Here is a 12,778-nt window from a genome sequence, read left to right on the forward strand (position 1 = left end):
AGGGAATTCCAGAAATGTGTTTCTTAAAACATCCATTTCACCTGCCCTAGCAAAGATTTAAGAGCAGAGTACATTTGGAATATTCTGGGCTTGGAGCCACAAAAATGGGGTTCATCCCTTTCCCTCCCCAGCAAATAAAAGTGTCACCAACATTTTTCATACCGGGGTGCCTAAAGTTAGGCTCTTAAAACCATATTTAGACCCCTAAACAAAAGTAGCCTGATTATAAGCACCTGTTGTCTCCCATTGTTTCCAGAGGGCCAAATTACTCACTGTGCCCAGCATGTCTGAAAATCAGGCCATTTCCAGTTAGATACCCGACGATGGATTTAGCATAATCTCCTAACATTAAGCACCTGGATTTGAAGTTTTTGGCCTATGGCTTCAGTTGCTTGCCACCACAGACAGTAGCACGTGTGACATGAACACTGGCTCAATCGGAATTTTTTTCTTTTTGCACTGAATACTGTATCTTAGATAAGAGATACAACTACTTGACCTCTTCTCCTGGACTGTGCCAGTCAAACAACCCAAATCAATAATGCTATGTTTGTCCAGTTGCACACAGGCAAGTTTTCAAAAGGTGTGATCGATGAGTTTCTTACTATAGTTAATTGCGGTCATTTTAGTACTGTACTACAAGAACTTCCAGGGAAGGTTCTTAACTTGGGCCCTGATCCTGCACGCAGACATACACACAGGGCTGCCCAGATGGGGGGGCAAGTGGAGCAATTTGCCCCAGGCCCCGCAGGGGCCCAGCGAGCCCTGGCCCGGTGGTGGTCTGGGTCTTTGGTGGCATTTCAGCGGCGGGGGGCCCTTCAGTGCCGCCGAAGACACGGAGCGACTGAAGGGCCCCCCACTGCCGAAATGCCGCCGAAGACCCGGACTGCCGCCAGGGGAGTGCAAGCGCCGCAGCTCCCCCGCTTTGCCCCAGACCCCCTGAATCCTCTGGGCAGCCCTGCATACACAGGCAGACCCTTGCACCCATGCAGACCCCAATATCAATAAGGCTCCAACCCATGTGGAATTGATTGTTGGATTGGGACCGCATCCTGTACATGCAAAAATCAGATTAAAATGTGCCTTAATTGGAAGAGGAGACTCCTGGGAGTCCAATAGCATTAACTAGAGTCAGACAAAGTATTAATATAGTTATGTACACCGTTTACATAAAAGGACTACAGTTTCTTTCAGAAACATCTCAAACCAGCACATCTTACAACAATACTATTTTGCAGCCTTTGGGAAATAGTTATAGAATACAGTGGTGCATTTTTTCAGTGAATGGAGGTAGAGCTAGTACTTAATGCATAATCATAATTAATATTTCAAGTAGTATGAACAATGGAAGAGTCTCTATAGAGGTGGCATAGAACATCCAATTTCAGTCTTGAAAGAAAATAGATTCCCTTGTCCACTTGGTATTTATTTTAAAATTAAAAGGTAATTATCTAATAAAGTGACACGCTGCCTTTCCTCTGAACACAGAAAGACACTATGGGTTTTGTAATGAGATTCAGATGTACGTGTCTAGTAAACAAAAACATGCTACATGTTTTGATTTGTCTTCACAATTAAAATATTGGATGTTACTACAGGCTATAATTTTAATTTACATATTTAAATACCTGACTAACTTCCAGACACTTTTAGTCATGCAGCTAAATATTTTAATTGCTACATTTTTGTGCTATGTTTATTTTACAAAGTAAGTTAAAATTGTTATCTTTAAAAACAAAATTCCCTTGTGTGATAACACCATAGATGATTAACCCTGAAAGCATTTTTAGAATATGCCTTTTCACCATTTCTTCTATTTGTAATTTGCATTTCCTTCAGTTTGGCCTTTTGAAAATAGATTGGTCTGTCTCAGTTTTGTTTTTAGCCAGTGTCTGTTCAGTTTAATTCTCTGGCTCTCTTGCACTAGCAAAGTGCTTCAATGTTTGCATTGCATACCCTGCAGGGGAAGGTTTAAAAACCCCTTAAAGTTGTTAATGAAATTAAAAATTATAAACATTTCTAGCAGCTTTTGTAAAACTTCGTGGCATTGAATAGCAAAGAAACCTAGATGTATCACGAACATGAATGATGGATTTGCCTAGATTCACAGACCCACTGTACACAAACATTTAAGGGAAAATCCTATCCTTGCTCCTCTGTGGTATAGCTGGGTGAAGGAGAAGTGAAGAGACAGAACCAATCTGTTGCCTGGAAGCCACCCAGCATGTAAATTTAAAAAGGAAACATCTTTCCCTCTCCCCCGCCAAATATGGCAGCATTTAAACTATGCTGCTTTCATCATTTTGGTATCCTTCCTCCCCCACCATCCCCTTTCTTTTCAGTCGTCATAACTATAGCGTCCCTCCCTGACCAGTAAAATCCCTGTGCTGAAGCTCAGCTTAGCAAATCCTTTGTAAATCACTTTGCAGCTAAGCTCCCTCATCTGCCCAGGATCTCTTCCCAAAACAGAGCCAATACAATGCACAGCCTTCACACATACCCTCCCTAAGCTAGTTTCATTTATATTTATAATACAGGAGCAGAGGGGAATGGAATGTTTCAGTGTATCCAAGTGATCAGATTTTGATTAACTGGCAGTTGAGACACAGATTCCTTGTTCCGAACCGTTCATTCGCACTGGACAGAAAAAAAAGTGCAGTGTGCTGTTCCTTAATTTACTATATCATTTTTCATTTCCATTAATTATGGTTAACAGTAAAACACATATAAGTTGCCCTCCCTGGTTCACTTAACAGGCAGATTTTAACACAGCAATGCCTTATATGAAGCAGCAACTGTCAAAGCTTAAAAAAATTATTCACACATCATACAAGATTTGATTCCCAGATGCATACAAGCAACCACAAAAAACTTCGCTCACAAGCAACAGCTAAATGCCAGTGGGGCTTCAGCCATTGAAACCATTAAATCTTTATTTTGTGAGTTCCACTATTATTTAATTGATTTATTTTCCCAATAAAGTCTTTAACCCAAGATATAGGAATTAGCACAGCAACGTGGCATCTTAAACACAGGGCTTAACTCCCTGTTTGTCAGTTTCAGTAACAGGACGTGCTTATGCTGAGCGGGATTATATACATCTGTTTGTGTGCACCGTGGAAATACCTGGTTGGGATTGGTCTTTCACATCCGAATAAACAATTCGCTTCAAAAAATATTTCCCTTACCCAAAACAGAACACATACTTTTCGTAGACATGTCCCTCCCAACTTTGGTAGGCTACTTTGGGACTAAAATAAGTGATGCCCCTCCAATTTGGTGCCCCTTTCAATTTTCTTGTCGAAAATTATTGACATCAGAACTAAAGAACGACAAAACTGAGTTTATAGAAAGAGTCCTTGACACCAGAAGAAGAAATCCCACTGGATTTTAAGTTTCCTACATTAATTTTGTATGTCCCTGTGACCCTATGAGCCTCCTAATGCCAGAGGCTCACTGGTATCACGTAATGAGTTTCCGCTGGCCTGACCAATTCAATATACCCCAATTCATTGATGTTAAAATTTGTATCTAACATATAATTGGAAAACTAATAACTCCCTGATTATTAATATCATTGTGCGATGTGTGTATGGGGTGTGCATTAAGAGTTCTGGATATATGCTGGAATTATGACTAAAGTGTATTTAAGCCAGCATGTCAGGGGGAATTGGCAATCAGGTCTGCCCTAGATAAAGGAATGCGTTTTTCTTCTCTGACTCATGCAGAGACAAAGAAAGGTCTATTTACATATCAGGTCAACAAAGCTATCAAGCTAACAAGCATGGGAGGAGACAGTTTGGTGTCTACACTGCAGCAGGGAAAATAAACTTTATCTAGGCTATAAAGACAGGGGATCTGAACCTCAAGCGATGAGCAACTGAATCATCTGATTGTATACAATATTCCTGTATTATAAAACTATAACAAACGTGATATTTTATATCATTGTGAATTGTATGTATTAACACTACATAAGGAATTATGGATTGTGGTGGGGCAGCTGCCCCACACAGGGAGAAGAAGGGGTTAAAAGCAGCACCAGAGAGGCTGCGCAGAACTCATAAATCAGGAAAGGGCTTATTGAGCCCACCAATAGGGGGAAGGCTTGCTGGAGCAGCCAATCAGGGCCAGCGAGAGCCATATATAAAGGGCTGCTCAGCAGCGCAGAAGGGAGTCTCCCCCTAGAAGGCAAGCCAAAATGGCTGTCTGTTGGATTATATCTGAAAGTTCAATGGCCTTGGTCGGGATTGCACCCTCTTAGTTTAGCTCTTTGTCACACATTTTGTCCCATTTGGACAGCGGCAAAATGGGAGATGCTCTTATAGCTACAAATATATTTTAAAATGTTTCTTTTTCCACAAGAGGTGTATTTGTACCAAAAGCACAACAAGAAATTGGAAATACAAACATGGTTTACCCCAAGTTTACCTATTCTCTCCCAAAGCAATCACCCCATCTATTAAAGGCCAAGTTCATCCCTGCTATAGTTGGCACAACATGATCAAATACACATATCTACTACTGTGTATAACATTATAATTTCCTTGAGGCAACATTTCTTATGACGTGTGTCAATCTCTTCAGGCCTATTCTCATTTATACTATGGCCTCTTTACACAGCTCTGGCAGTGCAAAGGGCACTTAAATTGGGTTTAAATTTCTGTTACACCAATTTTAAGACCCCTTTACAGTCGCAGTAGTGTAAAGAGCCTTCCTGTAAATGAAAATAAGGCCCTTAATCTTTATCAGGTGTTTTGTTGATTTACTAGATATCTTTCTATAAACTGCATTAGTTACAGCTGGAAGCTCTGATTAACAAGCAAAAGCAGTTTCTGTAGAACTGTTATCTTACAGTGCTCTAATAAATCACCAGATGAAAACAAAAAACCTGCCAACTGCCATAAAAAATACTAACCAAAGACAATTAAACATTTTACACTATAGTGTATGTAGCACATGGCTTACTCATGATTTTTATCCCAATGGTGTATTGCACTAACATTGTCTTCCCTTTCATCCTCGTATTAATGAGCCACAAGATAATTTAACAACAAATCCTCAAAACAAATTTCCACTTGCCCCTTCTATACAAAAAGCAGCATTATTTTGTCCAGTATATTACATTAAAGAAAGCACTGTTGAACATCAAGCACCAGGCAAGCTAATGCACTTGTTCATAAGTTTGTAATTTTATCAGTTTAGCCCCAAATCTGCAAAGCACATGCTTAACTTAAATATATGCTTAAATCCATCTCTATTCAGCAACACCCTCATGCACATGTTCAAAACTCACTGAAGTTAATGAGACTTAAGCATGTGCTTTGCTGTTTAGGGACCTCATTACAAATGGGTCCCAACTAAACCTCAGAACCAAAGCGTTGCGGAAATTCAACTCTTCGTACACATTTTATGAATTGGTTCATAAGAACAAAAACTTAAGAATGACCATATTGGGTCAGACCAATGGTCCATCTAACCCAGTATCCTGTCTTCTGACAGTGGCTGGTGCCAGATGCTTCAGAGGCCCTGAACAGAACATGGTTATTATCAAATGATACATCCCCTTGTCATCCAGTCCCAGCTTCTGGCAGTCTGAGATTTAGGGACACCAGAGCATGGGATTACATCCATGACCATCTTGTCTAATAGCCACTGATGGACAAATCTTTCATGAACTTATCTAATTCTTTTTTGAACCTAGTTGTACTTTTGGACTTCACAACATCCACTGGCAATGAGTTCCACGGGTTGACTATGCATTGTGTGAAGAAGTATTTCCTTATGTTTGTTTTAAACATGCTGCCTATTAATTTAATTGAATAACTCTTGGTTCTTGTGTTATGTGAAGCAGTAAAAACCACTTCCCTTTTCACTATCTCCACACCATTCAGTTCCAGGCAAATCGGTTGAAACTATAGTAAAAAACAGAATCAGTCACCTAGATTAACACCATTTGTTGGGAAGGAGACAGCATGGCTTTTGTAAAGGGAAATCATGCCTCACCAATCTATTAGAAGTGATTGAGGGTATCAACAAGCATCTGGCCAAGGGTGATCCAGATGAGATAGTGTACTTGATCATTCAGAAAGCCTTTGACAAAGTCCGATATCAAAGACTCTTAAGCAAAGTAAACAGTCATGAGACAAGAGGGAAGGTCCTCTCATGGATGAGTAATTGGTTAAAAGATAGCAAAAAAAGGGTAGGAATAAATGGTCAGTTTTTGCAATGGAAAGAGATAAATAGCAGGGTCCCCCAATGATCTGTACAGGGACAGTGCTGTTCAACATAGTCTCAAATAATCTGGAAAAGAGGGTAAACAGTGAGGTGGCAAAGTTTGCTGATACAAAATTCTCAAGATAGTTAAGTCCAAAGCTGACTGTGAAGAGTTACAAAGAGATCTTAACAAAACTGGTTGGACAACATGACTGATGAAATTTAGCATGGGTAAGTGCAAAGTAATGCAAATTGGAAAACATCATTCTAACTACACATATATAATGATGGCTTCTAAGTTAGCTGTAACCACTCAAAGAGATCTTGGAATCATTGTGGAGACTTCTCTGAAAACTTCTGCTCATTGTGCAGCATCGGTCAAAAAAGCAAACAGAATGTCAGGAACCATTAGGAAAGGGATAGACAATAAGACAGAAAATATCATAATGCCAATATACAAATCCCTGATGTGCTCACACCTTGAATACTGTGCCCTGTTCTGGTTGCCCCATCCAAAAAGGATACTGTGGAACTGGAAAAGGTTCAGAGAAGGGCAACAAGGATTGATCAAAGATCTGGAATGGCTTCCACACGAGGCGAGATTAAAAAGATTGGGACTGGTCATCTTAGAGAGATGAGTAAGGGGGGAATATGATCGAGGTCTACAAAAACATGACTGGCATGGAAAAAGTGAATAGAGAAGTATTATTTACCCTTTCCCAGAATACTAAAACCAGAGGTCACCCAATGAAATGAACAGGCAGCAGGTTTAACCCAAGCAAGAGGAAGTACTTTTCCCCCCACACAATGCACAATTAACCTTTGAAACTTGTTCCCATGGGGTGTTGTGATGGCCAAAAGTATAAGTGGGTTCAAAACAGAACTAGATAAGTTAATGGAGGACAGGTCCATCAATGACTATTAGCCAAGATGGTCAGGGACGCAACCCCATGTTTGGGGCGACATGAAACCTTTGACTGCCAGAGGCTGAGAGAGTGGATAACTCCAACTACCCTGTTTTGTACACTCCCCCCGAAGCTCAGGTACTGGCCACTGTCAGAGGCAGGATACTGGGCTAGATAGACCATTGCTCTGACCACTGTGGCAGTTCTTATCTTCTTATAAACAAACCTTACCTCTGAGTTGAGAGAGCACCAGTACAATAATGATACACACACACACACACACACACACACACACACACACACACACACACACACACAGAGAGAGAGAGAGAGAGAGCTCCTCAGCATACCAGCATTCTCTAGGATCTATGCAGAAAGCATGCAGATATGTAAGGTAGCAAGGTTCTGCCAAAACGACTGGCAATTAAAATTTACATCCCTCAAATAAAAAAAACACACTTTGGAAGACCGAGTTAGGGAGAAGATTTGAAGCTTTGATATACCATGGTTCACATGCCAAGCCAGCTGTGGTCCTTGGACTTGCTTCTACAATTCTATAATTAATGCTTTTACCAGCCAGTCTCCTCCTCAAGTTATGAGGGTGGCAATTTACTTTGCTTCCAAATTACTAGGCCACACGATCAGCTCTCAGAAGAGGGTGCTAAAAGCGCTCCAGGTAGTACATTTGGTGGGAACCTAGCTATGTCGCCTCCAAGATGTATCCTGTGACATTGCACTCTATATGATGTTATGAAAGTATGCTGATGAGTGTGAATATAATGTAACTAAAATATGCTTCATGCAAAAGGTCTCTTGTAACATAGCATTACAAAGATTATATCTACTGAATGTGTTCATCCTATTTGTATGAATGTATCATTCTTGTATCTGAAACTAGAAATATGAAATATAACTCTGAGGGCCTATTGTAATTATGCAATGTGTGGGCCATTAATGGTGGTTTGGAATCTTGATGGCTCCCATTAACCAGGACAATTGTCTGTAGATGGCTCTGTTTTACTTGTAAGTCTTCCTGTATACATGTGAGCTGGCAAGTGGGTAATGAAGTCTTACAGTGACATGTGATCATGTCACCTTAACTGGAATCCATCTTTAAGCTGGTGCTTTTCCATTGAGAAGGAGGGGTGGGAACCCAGAGAGGGACAGAGGATTCCCACCTAATGCAAAAGATATATAAGTGGGTGGTACAGAACAATGGGGCAGCCATCATGAGAAATCCCCTAGCTACCACCTCAGCTGGAACAAGGGCTGTACCATGGGAAAGGATTGGGCCCAGACTAGGAATGTGTCCAGTCTGTAAAATAAACTTATTGAAACATCTCTGAGGGTGAGATTTTATCTGTATTCAGTTTTATTACTGTATTAGGCTTAGATTTGTGTGTTTTGTTTTGTTTTATTTTATTTTACTTGGTAATTCACTTTGTTCTGTCTGTTACTACTTGGAACCACTTATCCTACTTTCTGTATTTAATAAAATCACTTTTTACCTATTAATTAACCCAGAGTATGTATTAATACCTGGGGGTGAGGGGGCAAACAGCTGTGCATATCTCTCTAACAGAGTTATAGAGGGCAAACAATTTATGAGTTTACCCTGTATAAGCTTTATACAGGGTAAAACAGATTTATTTGGGGTTTGGACCCCATTGGGAGTCGGGCATCTGAGTGTTAAAGACAGGAACACTTCTTAAGTTGCTTTCAGTTAAGTCTGCAGCTTTGGGGCATGTGGTTCAGACTCTGGGTCTGTATTGGAGCAGACTGGTGTGTCTGGCTCAACAAGACAGGGTGCTGAAGTCCCAAGCTGGCAGGGAAAGCAGGGGCAGAAGTAGGGGCACAGTTGGCAGTTCCCAAGGGGGTTTCTGTGATCCAGCCTGTCACATATCCAATGTTCAAATAGCTCCGAAACATCTGAACTCAAGAATGGTTAGATGAACATAGGGAGAAAATTGGCAGATACTTGAGTGAAGTACTTCTTTTCTTTGCTTCATGCACTCTTCAGAAATTTTGGGAAACTGAAAATTATTCACACTGAAGCATATGAAACTACTTAGACTGTAAGCACTTCATGGGACCCCCACTAAGCACTTCCACAATACAAATGATGTGGAAATAAAACAAAAAGCCATATCAACTCCAAAATTCACACTTATACATTTTAGAAAAGCTAGCAGAATCAGAAATGGCAGGTGGTGCCTTTCCAGAGCGACTACATGGCCTATAAGATGGCAGCCCAGAACTCCTGAGTTCTAATCCTACCTATGCCAGTAACTGGAACGACAAACAAAACGAGAGAAAGAAAAGCTAGAAATGAAAAGAAAAATGATGAAAGGAAATGGAATAACAAGCATCTTAAAAATAAAATTAAAAGTCCATCTCCTTGTGAAATGTCAGAAAGATGGGTGAAAATAATGATGTGTATTTGTCAAAAGCCTTTTGCAGTTCAGGTGATAGAAGGATACCATGGCAAAATAAGTGAAAAAGATCATTATTGTTTCTACCATTGTAGTTAGAGAAATGAGCAACTGACATTTCAAATAGTGTGCTCCTGCATTCAGAAGCCACTTATGTTGCCCCCATTATATAAATATTGTAAATGTCAAATGTTGGCGTTCTCAAGACTTCTGTGGAGTACCAATTCTCACACTACTATCTAGTGACTTTTTTCTACTAAGTAATGTTTAATTTACATTGTTTGCACTATTCTAATTACTCCCTGTTTGCAACGTAAAGCAAAACAAATGTAAGGAAGTTATCACTATTGGCGGTTTCTTAAATTAACTGTATCTCATATTACAAACATTTGAAAAAAGTTCTTACAAAATATTAATTTTTAATTTTTCATTAAATTGGTTCAAAGTACAATGACAAAATATCCTAATACAGCATTGCTTAAACTGATATGCATAATTCATTCACTTATTAAATCTGTGTTGAATACAAGTTACTTCATCTTGTGAAGGAAAAATATTAAATCTAGTGTGGGAAAAATGCATCCTCAACACAAATTTGAATGAACAGCAAATAAGTGATTATTCAGTCTGATTCAAAGCCCATTGAAGACAATGGGAGTCTTTCAATTGATTTTAAGAGGCTTTGGATCAGGTCCTACTGTCAGTTTTATAGGAAAATAATCAAGGTAGGACAATTTGAAGGATTTCTTTACTGAATTGAATTCTCTACAAATACTGAAAGTTATCAGCACTTCTCTATTTAGTAGAAAGTAGGTTCTCTTCCCAGCTATCGTGACTGCCTTAGTCCATCTTCTTCATGGTCAGTGTTAATGTCATTCTATGGAACAGTCATTGAAGAGACGGTAGGTTAGCACTTTAGCCCTGTGATCAACTATCTGGATTACTGGATTTCTACCAGTCCAGGTGCTCAGTTTGTTATTCCCAACTTGGGCTACACTAACCAGGAGCATTAAAATGGTACAAGGTCAAGAAAGTGACTGAAATTTTCAGCAGCACAATCTACATTTATTCATTATTCACAGGTTAAACACTAAAAACAAACAAACAAACAAACAAAAAACAAACAAACAAACCAATAATAGCCCAGCACAGATGGGTCAGGAAGGAAGGATGCTCTTGTGGTTAAGGCATGAAGCTGGTTTCTATTCCAAGTTCTGCCACAGGTGTCCACTGTAACCTTGAGCAAGCCAGGACAAAGTTTTCAAGCTTGGATGGCTAAAACAAGGCACTGAAACCCACATTCACCTACTGTACAGCGTCTTGCACAATGAGGTCCTGGTCCATGATTAGGGCTCCCAGGCTCTATTGTAATATAAATAATACTAATACTAATAAGTAGACAGATTCTTAGATGCTGACCACCCACAACTTCCACAAGTCTCAGTCTCTCTCTTGGAAATGGTATTGACAACTCTGCTGTTGGGTCTACATTAACTGTTTTCAATACAGATTCAAGGGCCATCCATTTAGCTTCCCGGTGTACACAAAGTGATGGGTAGGGTTGCCAGGCGTCTGGTTTTCGACTGGAACGCCCTGTCGAAAAGGGACACTGGCGGCTGCAGTCAACACAGCTGACCAGGCCATTAAAAGTCTGGTCGGCAGCACAGCAGGGCTAAGTCAGGCTCCCTGCCTGCCCTGGCTATGCACAGCTCACGGAAGCGACCGACATGTCTGTGTGGCCTCTAGGCACGATCAGGGAAGCTCCACGTACAGTCCCCACCCCAAGCGCCACCTCCTCAGCTCCCATTGGCCAGGAACCACGGCCAATGGGAGCTGCAGGGGTGGCACCTGCGTGCAGAGCTGCCTGGCCACGCCTCCACCTAGGGGCCAGACATAGTGGTCACTTCCTGGAGCAACGTGGAGCCAGGGCAGGCAGGGAGCTTGCCTTAGCCCCATTGTGCTGCCAACCAGGAGCTGACCGAGGTAAGTGCTGCCCAGCCGCAGCCCGCAGCCCGAACTCCCGCCCCAGATCGGAACCCCCTCCCGCACCCTAATGCCCTCCCAGAGCCTGCTCCCCCTCCAACACCCCAACCCCTTGCCCCATCCTGGAGCCCCCTCCCACACCCTGAACCCCTCATTTCTGACCCCACCCCGGAGCCCATACCCCCAGCTGGAGCCCTCACCCCCTCCTGTATCCCAGCTCCCTGCCCCAGCCCAGTGAAACTGAGTGAGGGTAGGGGAGAGCAAGTGATGGAGTGAGGGGGGCAGGGCCTCAGAAGGGGCAGGGCAGGAGTGTTTGGTTTTGTGCAGTTTAGACAGTTGGCAACCCTAGCAATGGGGCTCAATCCTGCAATGCTCTGCATGCATAAAACCCATGACATTTGAAACTACACAGCTGAAACTCAAAATGTTTGAAAAGAAGTCTCACAGGAACTGAAATTTTCCCAGAAAGTTTGTTAGAGCCTCAAGGGCTGAATATACTGCATTTTAGACAGTTCTGTAGATATCGTCTGTCTCTCAAATTAACATTTAAAATCATGCTGAACAAACGTGCCATTAGTAACTGGCTCTCTGCTGCAGCAAAACACAAGTATTTCCTAATAATTCACTAAACATGTCCAACTGTAAGATTTCATTCTAGTTGGTTGGTAGCCAACTGCAAAGAATTTTCTGAAACTTACCAGTAAGAAAGTCAGAAGCTAACCAATACAAAGACCACCTTCATTTCAGGCTTTGTTAACTTCCCAGGGCCCATTTACAAATACATGATGTAAAGGATGATGAACATTTTTTAAGTGTTTATTTTGTAATAGGAATCTCAAGCATTGTGACTGAATGCATTAAGTATTGCTACTGTACATAAATCTAATGTTTAAGTAACATAGCTTTGTATTGTTTTTCCCCACAATGAATTTGAGCACTTCATAATTTAGCAGCAATTTGCTAAGATTTATTAACAATAAAATCTTGGTCTTCGTGATTTGTTACATTCAATCAACGATTTTAGTCAAAAATATTGGTCCTTTGTCTGGAAAATATAGGTGCTGGTATTTATGATTAAATGCCTGTCTAGCCTGTTTTATTTTTTTAAGGCAGTACTGTAGTTGCTTCTTGGGGCTTGAGAGACCTATTTGTAGAGCAAAGCATTTTTTATTTTATGCAGTGCATATAAAAGTGTTATAGGCATACAGTGAGTTTATACTTTCAATCTGCATTTATAGAGAG

At 40.9% G+C, this 12,778-nt stretch overlaps 1 protein-coding gene across 2 annotated transcripts in view; it reads right to left on the minus strand.

Annotated features, from left to right (window-relative positions):
* CHST11 (carbohydrate sulfotransferase 11) overlaps positions 1-12,778 on the minus strand; it is a 245,420-nt gene that overhangs the window by 131,072 nt on the left and 101,570 nt on the right. The window lies entirely within an intron of this gene.

Source organism: Malaclemys terrapin, chromosome 1 (assembly GCF_027887155.1).
Source record: "Malaclemys terrapin pileata isolate rMalTer1 chromosome 1, rMalTer1.hap1, whole genome shotgun sequence".
Lineage (NCBI taxonomy): Eukaryota > Metazoa > Chordata > Testudines > Emydidae > Malaclemys > Malaclemys terrapin.